Genomic DNA, 21240 nt, shown 5'->3' on the forward strand with positions numbered 1-21240 from the left:
GACCGGTCTGGCCTAGTGGGTACTTGGGTAGTGACCCTGCATGCAAAGTCGATGGTCCTGGGTTTGAATCCCGGTAAGGGCATTTATTTGGGTAATGAGCACAGATATTTGTTCCTGAGTCATCGATGTTTTCTATGAATTTAAGTATTTGTATATTATAATATATTTATCGCTGTCTGAGTACCCACAACACAAGCCTCCTTGAGCTTACCGTGGGACAGTCAATTTGTGTAAGAATGTCCTTATAATATTCTTTTGTCCTTTTTGTCTCCACTACGGTGTTCGTCTAAGTATCGGAATTCGTAGTAAATTCGGTTTTTAAAAGTTGATATAATATAACTTTAACTCTAGATAAATCACATTCGATGCGCCAAGTCTAATTATATATGATAGGTCCTTCCACATTCTGTAACCTACAATAAGTGTCATCTCCTCTCTCCACACATTCTTGTATCAAACTAAATATGTTATAATTGCTTGAGAACCGCCACCCTTTCCGCGTTCTAAACGGTTGTACTAAACGTTGCATAATTACACTTCTCATGGCAAATGGGAAACAGCTTCCGCATAAATACATTATACGTTCTCTATTACATTGTCAATCATGTTCCCCAGTCCCTTATCTCAGCTTTTTACCGATTGTTAACTATTATAAAGAAACCAAAGGGTTTGCTTGGCTACTCCAATTGTAGGCAAACATTTAAAAGCGACTGCCACCTGACTTCCCAAACCAGGGGAAAACCAAGGCCTTGATTAGGATTTATTCTTCTTCTTCTAAGTCGTTCCCTCACTGCTGGGGATCGTGCCGAAGTAAGATTTTTTATCTTATCTTTTTTAATAGCTTACATTGTGTCCCACTGCTGGGCAAATTCGTCCCCTGCCTTCCGCCACAACTTTGTGAATGCTCATGCCAGTCGCCCCAGGGTCGTCTCGCCATCGTTTTCGCTTGTCTGTCTCTTGTGTAATGTCTCAAAACGTTTTCGTTACACCGATGAGCTGATATTTCACAAATACTTTAGTAAGTTTCGATATGAGATGAGCCGTGATTGGAACCCTCCATATTCTGATTGAAATTCTTGCGCCTGAACCACTCGCCTGCAGTGAAAAGGAAGCTTCCACGTATCGTTACGTTTACTATTGCATTGTCAATCATTATTAACATCTAATGATTAATTCAGGAGATGAAAAATCACACTTATTTGTTTCCGAGTTGTTAACACATTGGAGGAAAGAGACATGTAATTATCATTTGTGACACCTTTTTGTGTTGTGCTCATTAGCAACCGATGTTTGCCGATATATGTACGGATTGACGAAAAAAAGTTTATGTTTTTAGAACGTAATTGAACCTATGTATGTTAGGGTGGTTCAAAAAACATTTTTTTTTATTTTCCGACGGGCCATCCCCTTATTTTGTTACACTTATTATGCTGATAAAATACACCAAGTTTCGTAATTTTATCTCAACTACAAGGGGGTGCTCAACCACTTTGAAAATTTTGTATGTTGTATGAAAACCAAAAAACAGAAGTATTTATTATTCAGATTTTTATTTAAGTATCTGTTTTCACATTATTTGCACATGTGATTTATAAGTTTTTAAGTAGAAAAACAGTTTTAATTCTATTTTTTATAATTTTTCGAAAAGTAAGATTTTTAGAATTTCACCTAAAAAATCATAAAAAATAGAAATAAAAATGGTTTTTCATCAAATAACTTTAAAATCGCACTTTCAAATAATGTGAAAACTACTACTTACATAAAACTGAAAAAAATAATAACTTGTTTCTTTTGGATTTCATACAACTTTGAAAAATTTCAAAGTGTTTGAGCATCCCCTTGTAGTTGAGATAAGATTACAAAACTTGGCATATTTAGTCAACAGAACACGTGTAATAAAATGAGAGGGTGGCGCTTTTTCTAGCTGGAGTTTGAATTTTTCCCATACAAACGTGAACCACCCTAATGTATGTAGCTAGGCATATTACATTTTATCGCGCCCTTTTTATTTAAAGGCCATAATGGATGAGATAGGCAATGAAATACATTATATACAATTATAAAATTATATAACTACATATTAGGTACGTATAGCAGTCGGGTTTTCAATTTATTGTCTTCAACTTTAGTACTGACAAAAATGAGGTACTTACATATCCATTATTTCAATTATTTGTGATCGATCACCAACACAGGCTTGGCCAAGTGGATACAATACAAATACAAATCAGGTAAAGGCTTCGTCACCTGCTAGTAATAGGGAATGCAAATCGGTTATTTTCGGTTATTTTTTGTATGGAAATAATCGGTTATTAACCGAAACCGCGGTTATTTCCATAGAAAAAATAACCGATTTGCATTCCCTAGCTAGTAATTACTAATTTTAATGAAATTTTAATATTAAGTTCACCGACATTTACAAGAAGAAACAGATGTTTGTGAACTCGACCTTACAATAGTTTTTAGGGTTCCTTACCCGAAGGGTAAAACGGGACCCTATTACTTAGACTCCGCTGTCCGTCCGTCTGTCACCAGGCTGTATCTCACGAACCGTGATAGCTAGACAGTTGAAATTTTCACAGATGATGTATTTCTGTTGCCGCTATAACAACAAATACTAAAAAGTACGGAACCCTCGGTGGGCGAGTCCGACTCGCACTTGTCCGATTTTTTATGAAACTTACGACCGAGTACACCGCAATTAGGTTTACGTCTCTTGTTAATTTTATGACGCAACAGCGACGTGTGAAATATTGTGCGACGTCTAAAAGCTGCAATTATCACCTCGGGTTGAACGAAAGCCACCGTTATGTGGAATTTACTAACGCAGCTACTGAAGTATTTACTTCCACATTTAGCTGTATGCTAGTCCGGTTTTTTTAATATAGTAGCTGTCACGTAAAATAAAAACAAGTCACTTAGTAATTGATTTTTTGTACAAAATGATTGCTCTAAGTCTTGCATGAATAAATATTATAATATCGGGCGTAACTTATAAAACTAGCACAAGTGTATTCATTTATTCGAAGTAAAGTATAAGTTACTAGCTGTAACATGAGACTACTTTGCGGTCCAATAGCGACACATTCGATAACAAAATAAATACATATTTATAAGTAAAACTTATATGTTAATGTGTAAAGCCTGTATTATGAAACAGTAGCAATGACTGGAAGGTTTTCTAGAAGGAATATCCTCTTAATTGCCTAATGTAATTCTATTAATGATTTAACCATTAACTTTAGAAATAATCGTATTCATAAAAGTCGTACATTTTAAATTGTTGATATTGATTTGTCTATTAAACCATTGTCATCTTGACTAAGCCCCCTGGAGAATGTTATGGGATATGTATAGCATTAAATTTAACCGCAAATAGTACCTAACTTATTCCATCCATCACATCAAAATTCCGCGCACCACCAGATTCTTAGCAACCATTCAATAATTTAGCATTCGTTTCTCAGGCCAGGAATTCGTACATTGCACCTTAGCGATGGAAATGCATTAATTTATTCCGATTAATTCTGGCCAGTGAATAATTGACTTTCTATGATTCCTTGAAACGTGGTTACGATTGAAATCTACGCTAACACTTGCATGCAACGTTTGTGATGAGTTGTATTTAGGCTGTTGACAAACTAATAACATGTGTATGTCTGAATAACTTGTGTTGTTTACTTACTGTTTACAGGAATGTCAAACTAGTGGGTCATGCCCCCTAGTGAACATGCAAATCAAAGGTGCGCACCAAAACTTACCAAAAAGCCGTTTTTTTTTGTTTTCTACCACTATTTAAAATGGGCCATAAGATTTTTTATCACTAAGGAGGGCTCCACGCATAAAAGAATTTTCGCTTGAACTTTTTAGCTCTCCATTACGAAAAGTGAAATAAAACTACATACCTACTAAATAATTAAACTTTACAACAAATAATTTGAACGCATTTTTTGCTGACTTAAATGCTTACATACAGTTTAACAACGCTAAGAGCTAATCATTGATTAGTAATCAATATAACTGGTACAAGGTTGAATAAAACTGCATGCAGTTATTGCAATTGCAGTTATTGTTTAATCAAAACAATGACTTAGCCGAGTTTCGGTTTATCTTCCTACACAGCTAAAAATTCAAACCAGGTCAATATTTTAAATTTTTTTTTTCACGCCAAGTTAAGTGCTATTTTAAGTAACAGATTGGCTCTTTGGAAACTATTTTTCAGACACTCTGTATAGTAGCGGAACTACATATTTTGCAATATAACATGTTATAACGGACCTAAAATAATGACATCAGAATTAGCATACAATAATGACAAAATGTCAGCAGACAATGCAATGATTGCACAGGTGACTGACGATAAAATCATTATCTGTCAACCCACAGCCAGTCAAATGTCAATTGACATGCACCCATTAGGTTGATGGCAAAATTATAGTAGGGGCCCGATTCGGATTTTGAAATAGATATCTATTAGATATCTTTTAGACATCACCAAGATACGATAACTATGTGTTTAAGATCTAACCTGTCAAATTTGACATTTGCGCGATTCTAGAGATACTCTTAAACGATTTCATCAGGATATGACTTAGAGATCCAATTCACATCTAATAGATATCTTACTTATCTAACGTAAAACTGACATTGGTTACCCGAATTGCGCTGCAAAAGAGAACTAGTTGATATCTAAACTATAACGTATCTAGAATGGATCTAGTATGTGTCGTCTCTTGTGAATATCTTGGTCTTCGAATACTGCAGTTAGTATGAATTGGATTACGCAACGTCTTCTGATCGATGACTTGGTCAAGTGCATGTCATCACTTGTTTAATTCTTTTGCCATATTGTCCCAATGAGCTTGTAGTATAACTAAAAGATACGAAAACTTACCACCCTGAATAAATTTTACATTTGCACTTGCAACAATGTCCATTACCTGAAACAATATCATTTCGATTAACAAACACAAACAATAGGTACAAAAAAAATACAAAGATATTTTTCGTTCATTATAAACATAAGAAACATTGAAACGGTTTTTAAGACGAACATTTCAAAATAAATTTACAAAGTCGTTCTATCATTTTTAAGAATTGTACAAGGATATTAAAATTACCATAATAAGTATTAAAATAACCAAATTGTCGGGTTGTAGATATGAATATGAACAAATCCATGATATTATATCCTTGCGCGTGAGTTTTGCAAGCGCCGCGGCCTAGATACATAGCACATGAGACTAGGCGATCGAATTAGGCAAGCAAGACCTGGGCGTGTACATATTACCCACTCATACTCATATTTGATATAAATATAATATATAAGTCATGTCTGGTCAATCATAAACGGCACTAGAAGAAAGAAAAGAGTAGCTAATTTCAATAATTTTAGGCTCCACAAATTTATTATGGGATGAAAGGTTTACATAATCGTTTTATAAGTGAAACTATTATAATTTAATGAACAGATTATTTAATTAATACGACAGTCGTATTGATTTACTTTTATTTTAATATTATTTCAATTCAATGCACATCGAAAATTAAACACAAAGTTGTCCAAAGTAACATTGAGAGCTTATACAATAGGTATAAGTATCTAGAATCTAGATAATATTATTAAAAATTAAAAAAAATGTGGTGAAACTGTATATTTAATACCTAATGGTACTGTATTGCGAATATAAATGAAAATTGATTATTAATTTCGAAAGTTTTCATTTAGCACGTAGGTACCCAAAATGGCATGACCACGGGCGATGAAAGCGCCCCACATGTATTGTTACATACGCGTCCTACAGCTGAATCATGTTTGTATAGGAACCTATTAGGACCAATAACTTTCAGAAGCACATATCTTGCTAAATTATATCACTGTACAATCAACTTTATATTGACGGCTATAAAGTTGAGATTTATATGCAACGTGAATGACATAGGAGGTTGAGAAAGAACCATTGGTCATTTGTTCTGTGCAGTGGCGTGCATACTGATATATCATTATTGAATTTATTGATTCGAAACTGTCCCCGCCGGCGTTTGTAGTAATAGATAAATACTTCCGTTAGTTATGTATTAAGTATAGAATTAGTATAATAAGTTTAGTAAATTGCCGTTAGGATTATATGCACCGATTTATCAAAGGCAGGACGAAATAAAAGTATAGAAAATTTGTATATAACAATACCTAACCTTTCATTCTTACTTAAATATGGTTTTTTTAGAGTTGTCCTGTCAACCCTATTCTTATTGTATAATTGTTTGTTTACAGGTCACCTGTATAAGATATTCTATAGGTTGTTTTCATTTGTTATGTTATGAATGGCAAAGGCGAGAGGCGGCGCGTGCGACGCAGTAGTCGCACCAAGATAACTCTGCTTGGCATTTACAATGACAATGTGTGTAATGTCATCATTAATGTCAAATTCTATAAAATTGCAATTCAAACATTATTCTATTAAATTCGGTGCAAAGTTAGTTTAGACGGACTGTAATATATTTTTGGTTACTAACCGACTTACATTTATTGCAGGAGTGCAGGGGCGTATTTTGAATTTTGGCGCCTGGGCCAATAAGTTTCGGCGCCCTAAAGTCAAGGAAGAAAAACAAAAACTGGGCAAGTGCGAGTCGGACTCGCGCACGAAGGGTTCCGTACCACAATGCAAAAAAAACAAAAAAAAAACGGTCACCCATCCAAGTACTGACACTGACCACTCCCGACGTTGCTTAACTTTGGTCAAAAATCACGTTTGTTGTATGGGAGCCCCATTTAAATCTTTATTTTATTCTGTTTTTAGTATTTGTTGTTATAGCGGCAACAGAAATACATCATCTGTGAAAATTTCAACTGTCTAGCTATCACGGTTCGTGAGATACAGCCTGGTGACAGACGGACGGACGGACGGACGGACAGCGAAGTCTTAGTAATAGGGTCCCATTTTACCCTTTGGGTACGGAACACTAAAAAACACGTTTGTTGTATGGGAGCCCCATTTAAATCTTTATTTTATTCTGTTTTTAGTATTTGTTGTTATAGCGGCAACAGAAATACATCATCTGTGAAAATTTCAACTGTCTAGCTATCACGGTTCGTGAGATACAGCCTGGTGACAGACAGACGGACGGACGGACGGACGGACGGACGGACGGACAGCGAAGTCTTAGTAATAGGGTCCCGTTTTACCCTTTGGGTACGGAACCCTAAAAAGCAGGCGCCCCGGGCCATGGCCCGGATGTCCCTAGGGTAAGTACGCCCCTGGACAAGTGATAGTGTCCGTCTCAATTAGGTATTGTGTATAATCCAAATGACGACCACTCTGTCAAGAGTGCACGACTAAGAAGAAGATAATCCTTTGTCGAACCCAACACAGTTGTCTCTCGTGAGTCGAGTCCTCTTTTGGGTCTCTATTGTTTCCCAAATAGTTTTAAGTCATAATGTATTGTTTATCCGAATTTTCGTTAGTCATAATTGGTTTTTCTCAGAAACGCGTAACTTTTCAGGATTGCCATAAAACAAACCTAACCTAACCTAACCTATCTACAGAATAACCTTACGAAAATCATGAAAAGTTAACGGATTCAGTTTTATGACTAACGATAATATGACAAACAATACATTATGACTTAAAACTTTATGGGAAACAAAGGGACCCCTTTCTTTTTCATAATTGCATATCGTGTGCACAGACTCCTAATACGTACATATACTGGTAAGTTGTACGTAGGTAACAACCAGGATTTAACCCTCTAATTAATTAATCAAGCAAGTAGGTTAATTGCAATTCAATAGCACGACCCCACACAGTCAATTAATTCCTACGCCTGCTTAAAATGCGATCCTCAACCTGCCTGATGACTCAGGCTTTACTTGAAGCTGCAAATTTATGGAGGAGCTGAATATGGAAACAATACTGAGGTTATGCAAGATTATTAGGTTTATAAAGGAATTAAATGATCTTTCATTAGATAAACATTTTATGCCCACTTGATTAATAACACTTGCATACAAAGCAAAGATACTATAGTGAGAACTGTTCCCTAAAATACAGATAAAATATTATATAATACAATCCTTTTTAGTGCTATAATAAATTAAATGGCAAGTTTTAAAATGTACCTTAACTAAAACCGCAAATACCACCAAACGTTCTCTTTTAATCGTTTAGCCAATATTCTGAAAATCCGGACGCTTATAAAACTAGATAAAAACAAATATCTGACGAGACGCGTGCAGCCATGCGACCACAAAACGTGTCTGTAAAATCATCATTTAGGTAAGTATTTAAAAAATCTTACATCATGAAAAGAAATTTTGTAATATAAGAAGAAGAAGATTAAGATAATAGGTATCGAAAAACTGGTTGAAAGGAACTGGATACAAATGGATGGTTGATAAAAAGACCTAATACCCAACATTGTACAAGTAACTGGTCGAAGAACGAGAGAAAAGAGTATCCATTTGTTTCACAACCTATATTAATACCCTGCATAAAATTTGTATGTGTGTGTGTGTGTTATAAAAGTTCAATACCTGGGGTCCTAGCGAAGATGATCGTATATCACAAACGCCAAACATCAATCGGACAGATGCTACGAAAACTCACACGACTATTTGCATAGATTATTTAAGTTTTGATTGGCATTTTCTATCAATGATTGTCATCTTGGTTAGGCCCCCTGTAGCGTAATATAATATCTCGCTAATCTACGCGAGCCCTTGCCCAAAAGTACTTGTCAGACCTCTCACTCATCTCAACCTTCATCACGTCCAGCGCCACTCGGCTGATCAACTACAATAGCCGAACCGGCGGGCCTTGACCGGCTAAGCCAAACTGCACGATGCATCTGGTTTTTGTACCATCGTCTACAGCTAACTGAACCATTGTATACCTATTGCTAAGACAGAAGGCATACGAATGTTCAGCTAAGTGTCAATCTGTTAGTCTAGATATCAACTAACCAATGATAGACGTTATCTCGTTGCAATAAGGATTAAGACGAGTAGTCAAACTTGCCTACCGGATTTGCTACGGTTTTTTATTCCCACGACTTTGATTTGTTTCGAGATGGATTAAAAGTTTATTCGCCTTAATGACATGGTATCGGGACTGGAATATCATGACGCTAAAGGCTAATGTCGGCAAAATCAATTGCCTTTGAAATTTTAAATAATCATCCACATTTAAAACTGTCTTGTGCATCCCCGAGAAATAGGTCCCTAGAGTTTGCGCGTCACCTCTGTGGTGTTTTCAAAAACTCTTTCGCTGAGCTTGCTTGGACCGAAAAATCTTAGCGCATTTGCATACCTATTAGTACTTACTTACACATGAAACTTCAGATGCTTGTTTGTTTTTTTAGGGAATAGTTACTTAATCTGTCTGTTAGTAGAAGTAAATGTGCATTTTATATTTACTGTGTCAATAAAATTAATCTACACACGATCATCGTCTATTAATTTAATGGCTAGCTTAATATAATAATGTGCATATTATACTTAGCCTACTTCTGTTGCCGATCATACATTCACAGACAATAGAACACAGAGTTGCAGCCAACAGCCAATGTCATCTAATAATCTATTAATTTCCTGTCAACAATTGTTGATTAACTCACAATAATTACTTTGGAGCAATAATTAAAGTTCGACCACAATAGTCAATCTAATTTGATAGTACCTACAAGTTATAAGCCAGTCCTCACAAGCTTAGAAGGACCTCTAAACAAGTCTAAAGTGTGTCAACCTTAAGCACCTGAATACATTGCATTAAAACAACAGTAGATTCTCGGAACATAGAAGCGTATCTCGCCGGGACATCGAACGCGCACCCACGGCGCGACGGGCTGATGATATCTGCGCCACCGGCACTGTGCCACATCTTGGATAGGAACAGAGGTAGCTACCATTAGAACATTTCATGAAATTGTCTACCGTTGTCACATACAAGCGAGAATTTGCTGAAGATTTGCAGTTATAGGAGTTCCAACAAAAGGTCAAAATATTCCCAAAAAAGTTCTTATATTCGAAATAAAATGCGTGTTGTGGCTCTGTGAGATGAATTATTAATTTAGTTATATTTAGCTACAAAACACTGATAAAAGCAACTTTGCAGCCAAATTAAAGGTCGGATGTAGATAGGCAAACATTGTGTGCTTAATAAAAAGCTTATAATGGCTACCTTTGTTACTACTCTTTTGCCAGCTCATTATCTAAAAGCTTAAAGTTACTTGTTGAGTGCACGCAAAACTACCGGCACAAAATTTTTAATACGGAGTGAAGCATCTGTCCCTATTAACTATACGCCTACGCTACCATAACTAACATCTTAATACGCGACGTTTTACGTTTTCGGACGCGATACCGCCGTCGTGACTCCGATAATGGTGATAATACCGTTTAGGCTTATTCAGTACGATCTGCCAGTAATGAAGCCATTGTTGGATATATTGCGCAACCGTGACGAACTGTCGACGGGCAGATTGAGGGTTTAGGAGGATACGTCGATTTGTTGTATGTGAACAATGGATGGAAGATATCATCAAGTATAGTACAGTCAGAGATATATATAACTCCGTATAAGATAAATAATGTCTAAGAAAAAAACGTGCCTAGGAAATCAAGAAAAAGTAATTCTCGAATAGATGGCGCCATATACCTTTGATATTTAACAATTTTAACACATATCAGTGAAAGAACATGGGTCAGTATGGAACAATAAAAATTAATAATCATTTATCCGTATAAGTACATAGTTATTTTGATTAATTTATACATTTTCAATTTATTTTAAGTTTTAATCGTGTGTCGATAGATGGCAGTAAATGTACCGTGACTACAAAATTTACTAAGGCAATAGCCCTCTATACTATCTATTCTCTTTGGTACAGTGCTGCGAATAAAACTGGCTATTACTGAAACGATAAGGTACATCTTAAGGTCTGTGTTCGTTCTTTATATGGTGTGACTATTGGACTGTATTGTTGGTCAGTTTTTTCTGAAATATTCTTATTGCGCAAAAATAAATGTTCAATATTTTTAGTGACGTAATAATTTTACTTCAGTGGATTAGTGTAGTGTAGGTTGTCTGTATTATGTACATATTACAAATTATCATCGTGTTTTTCTCATCTTCATCATCATAACTTAAGAGCTTTGCTCTTGTCGGTGGAGTAATCGCCAATATTTTATTTATCTGTGCCAATCGGGTGCGTCGTATAATATATACCAACATTTGATATAATCTAATTTTAATATCATTCACAACATATAACACACGTTGGGGCTACCAACAAAAAATACATGTTTATGACATGGGGTCCCTTTGTTTCCCATAAAGTTTTAAGTCATAAAGTATTGTTTGACATATTATCGTTAGTCATAAAACTGAAACCGTTAATTTTTCAGGATTTTCCTAAGGTTATGCTATAGATAGGTTAGGTTAGGTTAGGTTTGTTTTGTGGCAATCCTGAAAAGTTACACGTTTCTGAGAAAAACCAATTATGACTAACGAAAATTCGAACAAACAATACATTATGACTTAAAACTATTTGGGAAACAATAGAGACCCTTATGACATATATGGTAGAAATTCTCTAACATTCTTCGTATATATTAATAAATAATATAAAGTTTGTATTGGCGAATTATTTTTTAAATAACATTCATAACTTATAGGAATTATTACAAATAAAGATATTTGAAATATCTTATATACATATTATAACATAATAATTACATGAGAAAAATACCTTCCAAAATATATGATCATACATGTAAGAAAGTAATTAGTATCTTCTGCCGGTTGTTCTTTACTAAAACAGGTGTCCGTTAGGTACGACGACGAGCGAAGCGAGGAGGAGTGTTAGGTTGAACTGCGAACTAACAGTGCGCGAGCCGAGCGAGCGAAGCGAGCGTGCCGCGGCAGCGGCCGGCGAAGCGCCAGAACAAAATCGGTCCATGGTTTAATAACTTACCGGATTTTATTATTCATTTATGTTCTTAGATCTAGTAACTGATATAGTATTTGATCGTTCGACTATATAATTTTTATGAAATTTTAGTTTTATATAATATGAAATTATCTACATTGAATGTTATTCAAAAACAAATTAGCCATTTTGAGATTATACGATTTGGGTTTTATACAATACAAAATTTATACATATTATTCAAAATTATACAAAGTGAGCGTATATCTTGTGAATGTTATATTAATAATTGGTATATATTATATTACTTACCCGTGCCAATCTTGCTACTCTTCTACCGCAGTTATATGTACTATATATTACTGTCGTAAATACAAGTAATTGAGAACAACCAAACGAAGTATCGCGCAATTTTACTCAAATTCTTGCGATAAATCTTTGCCTTACAACATTCTCGTTAGTAAAGCTTTAACACCTCCTATATCCAATGTTATATTATATTACGATCATTATTACACCAATTATGTACACCCATCCAACTCCAATTACTGCATATGACGTGAATGCAAGATTTTCCCAATAATCCCAATACTAAACAAATTAGTGATTGGACATCAAAAGGTCAGCTTATAACGAGTAATGCACGATTGACATTTACCGAGTATTTCTACGATTTAGTGCCTCGTTATAACTCGTATGATGACTTTGGCTATGATTAAAGCTGGAAGAAGTCGAGTCTAAATTTGACTCGAATCAGTTTTATAAGTTTTATAACCTACACCTTAAAAATTCCCAGAAACTTGTTGAGTTGAAACTTTTTTAGGGTTCCGTACCCAAAGGGTAAAACGGGACCCTATTACTAAGACTCTGCTGTCCGTCCGTCCGTCCGTCCGTCTGTCACCAGGCTGTATCTCACGAACCGTGATAGCTAGACAGTTGAAATTTTCACACCTATTTCTGTTGCCGCTAGTTATAACAACAAATATTAAAAACAGAATAAAATAAAGATTTAAGTGGGGCTCCCATACAACAAACGTGATTTTTGACTGAAGTTAAGCAACGTCGGGCGGGGTCAGTACTTGGATGGGTGACGGTTTTTTTTGGCTTTTTTGGAATTATGGTACGGAACGGAACCCTTCGTGCGCCAGTCCGACTCGCACTTGCCCGGTTATTTAATTCTTTTCAGGGTCCAACTCATAGTTGAATTCCAATAAGTAGACCATTGTTTTGTGTGCTCTTTCGGTATTAATACTTGATAAGTCATCTATTAACATTGCTGGGTTAAGGAGGTAGCGTAAAGGTGTTAAAAGGTGCTTAAAAAGATGATTATACGAATTTTAGAGGTCTCCACTTAACAGTTATTTGTGGAAAGCATGACTTTCAGAAACACGATTTTATGTACGCACATACAGCGTTTGTTCTGGTAATTAAGTGAATTACTAAATAAATTTGTGAATCTACTTTTTTCACCAATCAACAATATACATGACTTACTGCCGTATTCGAACTTCAAGATATTCACAAGAGACGACACGTACTAGATCCATTCTAGATACGTTATACTATAGATGTCAACTATGTAGTTCTCTTTTGCAGCGCAATTCGGGCAACCAATGTCACTTTTACGTAAGATAGAGTAAGATATCTACTAGATGTGAATTGGATCTCTAAGTCATATCCTGTGGAAATCGTTCAAGAGTATCTCCAGAATCGCGAAAATGTCAAATTTGACAGGTTAGCTCTTAAACATATCGTTATCGTATCTTGGTGATGTCTAAAAGATATCCAATAGATGTCTATTTCAAAATCCGATTCGGGGCCCTATGCGACATACGCAAAATATCCCAGAGTACCTAAGTGTAGTCCTTTAACAAAGGGAGTTTTATAGATAATTAAATTAGTTGCAGGCGATATCAAAGGGACGCTTTCATTTCTGCACTTTATTCCATATATTATAGTAATAACATATATTATAGTGAGGAGAAAAAAATGCCCTATTTTTTCAACGGATCTATATCTGAATCCCTAAAGTTTTTTCTCCTATCTTTGCATTCCCTAATATTGTTTGTCATAATGATCAGTTGTCCTAACACTCGTATACCCTAATTTTGGTTTCCCTTTTATCGACTGGCCGATTTTTTTTTGTCCTAATATGTTTTTCCCTACTGGCACTTTCCATATTGGGTATTTATCCTAATGTTATGTAGCATAATTCTTTTTGTGCCTAATTATTGTTAGGCCTAAAAATTATATATCCTAACCATCATGTTACCTAATTTTACTTAGCCTATCGTTTCTTGACCTAATACGCGTATGTCCTAATTTAAATTTCCCTCCTAACCTAACCAATGTAACCAATGGCAGCATTTCATTTTTGCGAGGATCGCAGTTCTAACCTAACCTAACCCACTTTTGTGACAGCAGTTCGTTTTTTCGAGGGTCACAGTTCTAACCTAACCTAACCCACTTTTGTGGCAGCAGTTCGTTTTTTTGAGGGTCACAGTTCTAACCTAACCTAACCCACTTTTGTGGCAGCAGTTCGTTTTTTCGAGGGTCACAGTTCTAACCTAACCTAACCCACTTTTGTGGCAGCAGTTCGTTTATTTGAGGGTCACAGTTCTAACCTAACCTAACCCACTTTTGTGGCAGGAGTTCGTTTTTTCGAGGGTCACAGTTCTAATCTAACCTAACACACTTTTGTGGCAGCAGTTCGTTTTTTTGAGGGTCACAGTTCTAACCTAACCTAACCCACTTTTGTGGCAGCAGTTCGTCTTTTCGAGGGTCACAGTTCTAACCTAACCTAACCCACTTTTGTGGCAACAGTTCGTTACCATTCATTATGGAAAGTAATTGTTATGATAATTGATCAATAGGAAAAGTAACTGTTATGATAATAGATCATTAGGGCAATAGCCATTAGGTCAAAACAGTTAGAGCATGTTATTTTATGCCAAACATTGTTAGGGATTTCGAAAATATGGTAAAATACTTTAGGGATCTTGATAGTTATGGTATAAATGCTTAGGTCAAATGATTCTTAGGCTAACCATTACATTATGGAAAATAATCGTTATGACAATTGATCGTTAGGGCATGTGCCCATTAGGACAAACCAGTTAGAGCAAGTGACTTTAGAACAAACGTTGTTAGGGATTCAGAATGACACCCTTTTTCAACAGTAGTTACGTTCCGATATTTAAACGAACTAGTAAGTAGGTATCTATACCTACGTTTTTCGTAAATAAAAAAAAACTTAACGTATCGATTATAAACTAGTAAATACAAAAACTATAGTTGGGTGAACTTGAAACCTAAGTAGCGTGACCAACGCACACCACTACACCAACCCATAATGTTTACCAAACAAAGACACGTGTTAAACACATCAATTAATTATATACCCACCGCCATCGCAATAAAGTTCTTAATCGAAGACGTGCGTGCTCAGACGGATGCCCAGACATATTGATATATCGACATCAAAGCCCAGTTTCCATTTAAGTCCAGCTCCATATAAAGAAATGCAAAATTGTCAAGCAAAAGTATGGGAAAAACGACTCTGGCCTATTTAATATAAGGTGCAGAATCAAATGATCATTACTCAGGAAATCTGGCTAGTAATTTCTGCTATACATTAATTATTAATTATCTCATCCTGATTGGGTCGATGACATTTGGAGGCTTATGATGGTTCTATAATCGTGCTATAACAATAAATTAAGTTTTTGTGATATTTTGGCCAAGGATATGTGTGTCATCGGGTTTCGAATAATAATTTGTATGAGATGACTAATTTAATTGCCAATGGCTATAAAAATAATGAATGAGACAATAAAGGAGGGGCAGGCTTACAATCTCAAGATTTAATGCTATAAGTTTAGACTTCTTTCTTGTGTGTGTTATGTCTACTAAAGCATAACAAGGTTATTATTTCAAATTGGAGCAAAAATTTATTGGCCCGAGTTAATAAAACTAAAACGTACAACAGCATTACGACACTGACCTACCTGTGAATTTATATCTTTATATGCTATTAACTGACATATAATCATTATTAAAATTCATTCACCTAAAACTGACAACGACCGTATTACTTCGCGTCAAGTTACATTTTAGCACAGCTATCTAACCATATAAGTTTGCATACGAGGGTTAAATAACAGCTAATGCCTATTACAAATTAAAAACCACAAGGTCGTGTCAAGCCGCAATTGTCTGCCGCGCCCTTGCAACAATAAAAGCGGCTAATGGCACATCTCTTTCAAAAGTGCAATTCAAAAATACACCTTAATTACTTCCACCAAACGCTCAAAGTTCAAAGGAAATTAATCCCAGGATAGGTGTTTGCGAAAACAATTTTCCCATCATAAAAGAATACGACCAATTTGCATTTTCGCGTGGCTATAAAAGCTTTATCATACCAACTTTAAGCTGTAGTTTCACAACAGCGAAGCTATTAAGTGCAAAATTAATGTTGTATCGCAGTTTGTAATATTATATGTACCTATAAGTAGAATGTATATTATGTTGAAGATATACATGTTATTAACCCAAAACAGCACGCAAAAAATGCCCTTACATGCGGCTGCCATGTTCTATATGTCTCACAAAGCGTCCAAAGTTTGGAAATAGAAAATAAACTATATTAACGTTTAGTAATAGTGTTTCAACAATAAACTGCATAGGTAGGTACATCTATGCACATCTAGTATACGTAGGTACGTGTTTCATGATTTTTATCTACTAGATGTTTATAAGAAACATAATGGCATTTATTAACTTTCGTGTATCAGGCGAAGATATAATTTTAATTGTTTTAGACTTGTTCTTAGGCAGTAAAAATATCACTCAGTAAAATCACTACGGCGTGTAATACCACACATTATATGTTTTAATCACTCATTAAATCTATGAAAATAAGTTTTATGAATGCGATAAATAATAATAAGTAGGTACTTACTGTAAACTCTATAGTTAAAGACTATTTGCCGTCACTTAAACAAAATTAAAGAAATTTAGGTAGTTTGATTTTGTTTATGTTCGGTTCGGTTTGTTTCAATAACACGAGACTAGTTAGTAGAATATGTAGATAGGTGTTCTAGGTACGCTAATGCACTTAAAAACCACGTTAATAATAAATCTCTGATATAATTTGTTATGTTTCTGTCAAAGTTCAAAGGCTAATCAAAGATAAACCAAGTGAAATATATTATTATTAGAGCGTTAAACCATAGGGTTATTTATTTCTGAAACTGAAACCTGGACAAAAATCGGACAATCGCATAACAAAAACTATATTAGATCGACATCCTCATAGAAATAATGAAATATAGTAGTGAGAAAGCAAACGCAAGCCATACCCATAAGTCCCATAACTCTATCGAGACTACATTCCGAAAGATTATAGAATACCAACCACAAACGATTAGCTATTATACCATTACACTGTCACAGCAAGACTGACAAGCGATATAGACCTATCACCATCTGACGCTGGACAACTTTATCAAAAAGATTACATCTACGTTTCAACTTTTAAAGGAATATAAACTCAAACAAACTTGACTTAAGATTCAAATTTACATTTTTCTAATTGTAGAAAAGACCTTTTCACAGATTTAAATAATCTTGATCTGATCACGCTATGCAACTTGCTCTTGTGGTTTTGATAGCTATGATTATTTGAATTAAACAGTTTTATAAACGGACTTATGTTTGTAATTGCTCTAGTAATTGCTTAATGAACAGCTTAAGGTTAATATGTTTTACGTCTACTTGCATGTAATTATAGCCGATGGAAATAGTTTGATTTTACATTTTTATTCTCGCGGCGGCATAACGAAATAGACCAAGATGGCTAAGTAGACGGTGTAGGGGAAGACCTAAGGAAACTGAGAAACTGAAAGAGGATTCATAACAGCCGGGGGAAGACAATAGAGCAAACTAAGACCCATAAAAGGATGAAACGCCATCCCAAGAAGAAGTAAGACCCCGCGCGGCGTATTAAATAACATAAAATAAAAGATACAAATATAAATAATAGAGAAACATAGGAAACAAGCAAGATGCTGGCGACTTCCAGCGCTGATCTTCTGATGAGACCATCAGGTGAAACAATCACGGCAGATAACAAATGAGAAAAAACATGAAATAGACAGAAATAAATTTAAAAACTAACGATTAAATAAATAAGTACATACAGAAAAAATATGCAACATAGAGAAAACAGAAGACACATACATAAAGATAGTATGTTCATCAGCTATCAAATCAAACCGATCCCATCTTGGCTTATAAAACATCTTCGATCATAAACTTAAACATGGTCACCCGGGGCTCAGTTGAACTTCAACGTCTAGTAAAAGATGCTAAAAATAGTATTTACTCTATTCCATTATAATATAATTGCAATAAAGTGCAAAAGGTACATGGGAACGGCTGGCTGGGTCGGTTTCTCAACCGCTTCTGTAATTTGAGACTCGTGATCGAGCCTCATCTCTGAATCGTTTGGACACCGTGTTACAGGGATCGATAACAAGCATCAAGATGTCAAAACATAATACAATTAGTTTCGATCAAATTGTATCTGAGTATCTTCTTCTTACTTGTAAAGGTCTCGTTAGTTCCACGGTACTTGGTCCGCAAATAATCATAAATACGTGGGGTCAACATCAATACTCGAATGAGGATTTAAGGTATTTGAAATAGATTGAAATCGTATGTGTTAGCTCAAAGTGGCTTACGCTAACAGAAAACTTCAGAGACGACACTCTTCCTTGTTGGTAGGTACATTATTTAAGTAGGATTTTTTTTTCTATTATAGATACCTAGATATAACACTTCCTCTTATTGGTGCACACATGTCTTTTGAAATAATTCGAATAGGTTCGAATTTAATTTCCGATCCGTTTTGTACCTTGTCACAGTGACAATCAATATGAAAGTCGCTAGAGACTTCATACTTGTCACTATGACAAGGTCCAAAATGGGTAGGAAATTAAATTCTTTGATTGTACATACTCATAATAAAAACTAACTGTAAATGAGTCAAGGCAAGCGGCAATTGTTTGCGAAGAGTATCCAAGGAATGCATGCAACCAGACGAAATGCACGAATGCGGCAATTAAAGCTAATTCCATCGAATTACGGAATGAGAAAAACTTTGAATTGTATTTTAGCCAATTATTATTTTTATTTATATGGGTACATCCCAACTAGCAAAATCACGCTAACAACAGTCTCTAGACTACAATTTTGTCGCTCTTATATTGATTTTATATCATCGTATAAGCCCGGGTTTGGGCACAAAGCATAAGCGTATTTATTTTAATATCGTTCTAATATCAGTCTAATTGAATGTTGTTTGCATTCACAGTAATCTTTTTCAAAACTATATTAAGCTGCTTTAGGCTAATATCGCTTTTACGTAAGTATCTTGTAAGCCTACATAGGCTTATATTGGTCGAACGTAAGTATCTTGTAAGCCTACATACTACATAGGCTTATATTGGTCGAACGTAAGTATCTTGTAAGCCTACATACTACATAGGCTTATATTGGTCGAACGTAAGTATCTTGTAAGCCTACATAGGCTTATATTGGTCGAACGTTAGAATCTTGTAAGCCTAAATAAGCTTATTTTGGTTTGAAACATTCTATTTGTGAAGTATAAATATACGGGTGAAATAACTGCAACGTGACAAAAACATATTAGTGTAAGTGTTTATCATACTTTTTATGAATTATGTTTAAATATAATAACGTGCTGTTTATCATCGTCTGTTTATGTTTCAGGGTAAGTATTCACATGGGAAAATATTATTTATTGTAAAGTAGACCCTGTTTTACACTTCAAACTTTATGCGCCTACTCAAATATGGTATTTGAATATTTTTATAATTATTTTATTTCTTTATTTTGTATTGATAGTCAGCCATTGATGTAGGTGCATTTTTCAAGCGCACTATTAGAGTATTTTAAGCATTCTGAATACAAATGATGTGGCCATGTTGAATTACTTATACTAACAATAGTGTTCCCAAAAACGATTTAAGATCAAACCATCTGATATTGATCTTCTCTATTGTGATATAAGTGTCTTGATCTTATATCACTCTAATATCTTACTAAAGTGCTGCTGTTGATCTTATTATAGCTTTAGTAAGATCAGAAAAGTACGTACTTACAGTGTTCTTATGCTATGTTAATATTAGTCTTACATTCTTACAATAGTATTTAGAAATCTAATATAAAATCAAATGAACTAAGAGAATGAGGATATAAGACCAGGTACTCTCAAGTTCAATGAGACTTCGTAAATGTTGTTGTAAGAGCAAGAGGCTTATAATAGTATTATGCTATGTTGATATTAGTCTTACATTCTTATAATAGCATTTAGAAAGTCTAATATAAGATCAAATGAACTAAGAGAATGTGGATATAAGACCAGGTACTCTCAAGTTCAATGAGACTTCGTAAATGTTGTTGTAAGAGCAAGAGGCTTATAATAGTATTATGCTATGTTGATATTAGTCTTACATTCTTATAATAGCATTTATAAAGTCTAATATAAGTTCAAATGAACTTAGAGAATGTGGATATAAGACCACGTACTCTCAAGTTCAATGAGACTTCGTAAATGTTGTTGTAAGAGCAAGAGGCTTATAATAGTATTATGCTATGTTGATATTAGTCTTACATTCTTATAATAGCATTTATAAAGTCTAATATAAGTTCAAATGAACTTAGAGAATGTGGATATAAGACCACGTACTCTCAAGTTCAATGAGACTTCGTAAATGTTGTTGTAAGAGCAAGAGGCTTATAATAGTATTATGCTATGTTGATATTAGCCTTACATTCTTATAATAGCATTTAGAAAGTCTAATATAAGATCAAATGAACTTAGAGAATGTGGATATAAGACCAAGTACTCTCAAGTTCAATGAGACTTAGTAAATGTTATTGTAAGAGCGAGAGGCTCATAATAGTATTATGCCATGTTGATATTAGTCTTACATTCTTATAATAGCATTTAGAAAGTCTATTATAAGATCAAATGAACTTAGAGAATGTGGATATAAGACCAGGTACTCTCAAGTTCAATGAGACTTAGTAAATGTTATTGTAAGAGCGAGAGGCTTATAATGGTATTATAAAATGCTCTAATATACATATATAAGACTAGGTAATAAGACTAAACTTACTAAAGTGCGTATTAGCTTGTCTAAGACTAATATAAGAGCGATGACAAGTTCAAAACAAAAATAAGAGCGCTATAAGCTCACTACTCTTATAAAGTGCGCAATCTGA

General features: G+C 34.7%; 1 protein-coding gene across 2 annotated transcripts in view; it reads right to left on the reverse strand.

Moving 5' to 3' along the window:
* The window catches only part of LOC134668064 (myosin-4-like), a 171431-nt gene that overhangs the window by 83495 nt on the left and 66696 nt on the right, over window positions 1-21240 (reverse strand). The window lies entirely within an intron of this gene.

Source organism: Cydia fagiglandana, chromosome 10 (assembly GCF_963556715.1).
Source record: "Cydia fagiglandana chromosome 10, ilCydFagi1.1, whole genome shotgun sequence".
NCBI classification, from domain to species: Eukaryota; Metazoa; Arthropoda; class Insecta; order Lepidoptera; family Tortricidae; genus Cydia; species Cydia fagiglandana.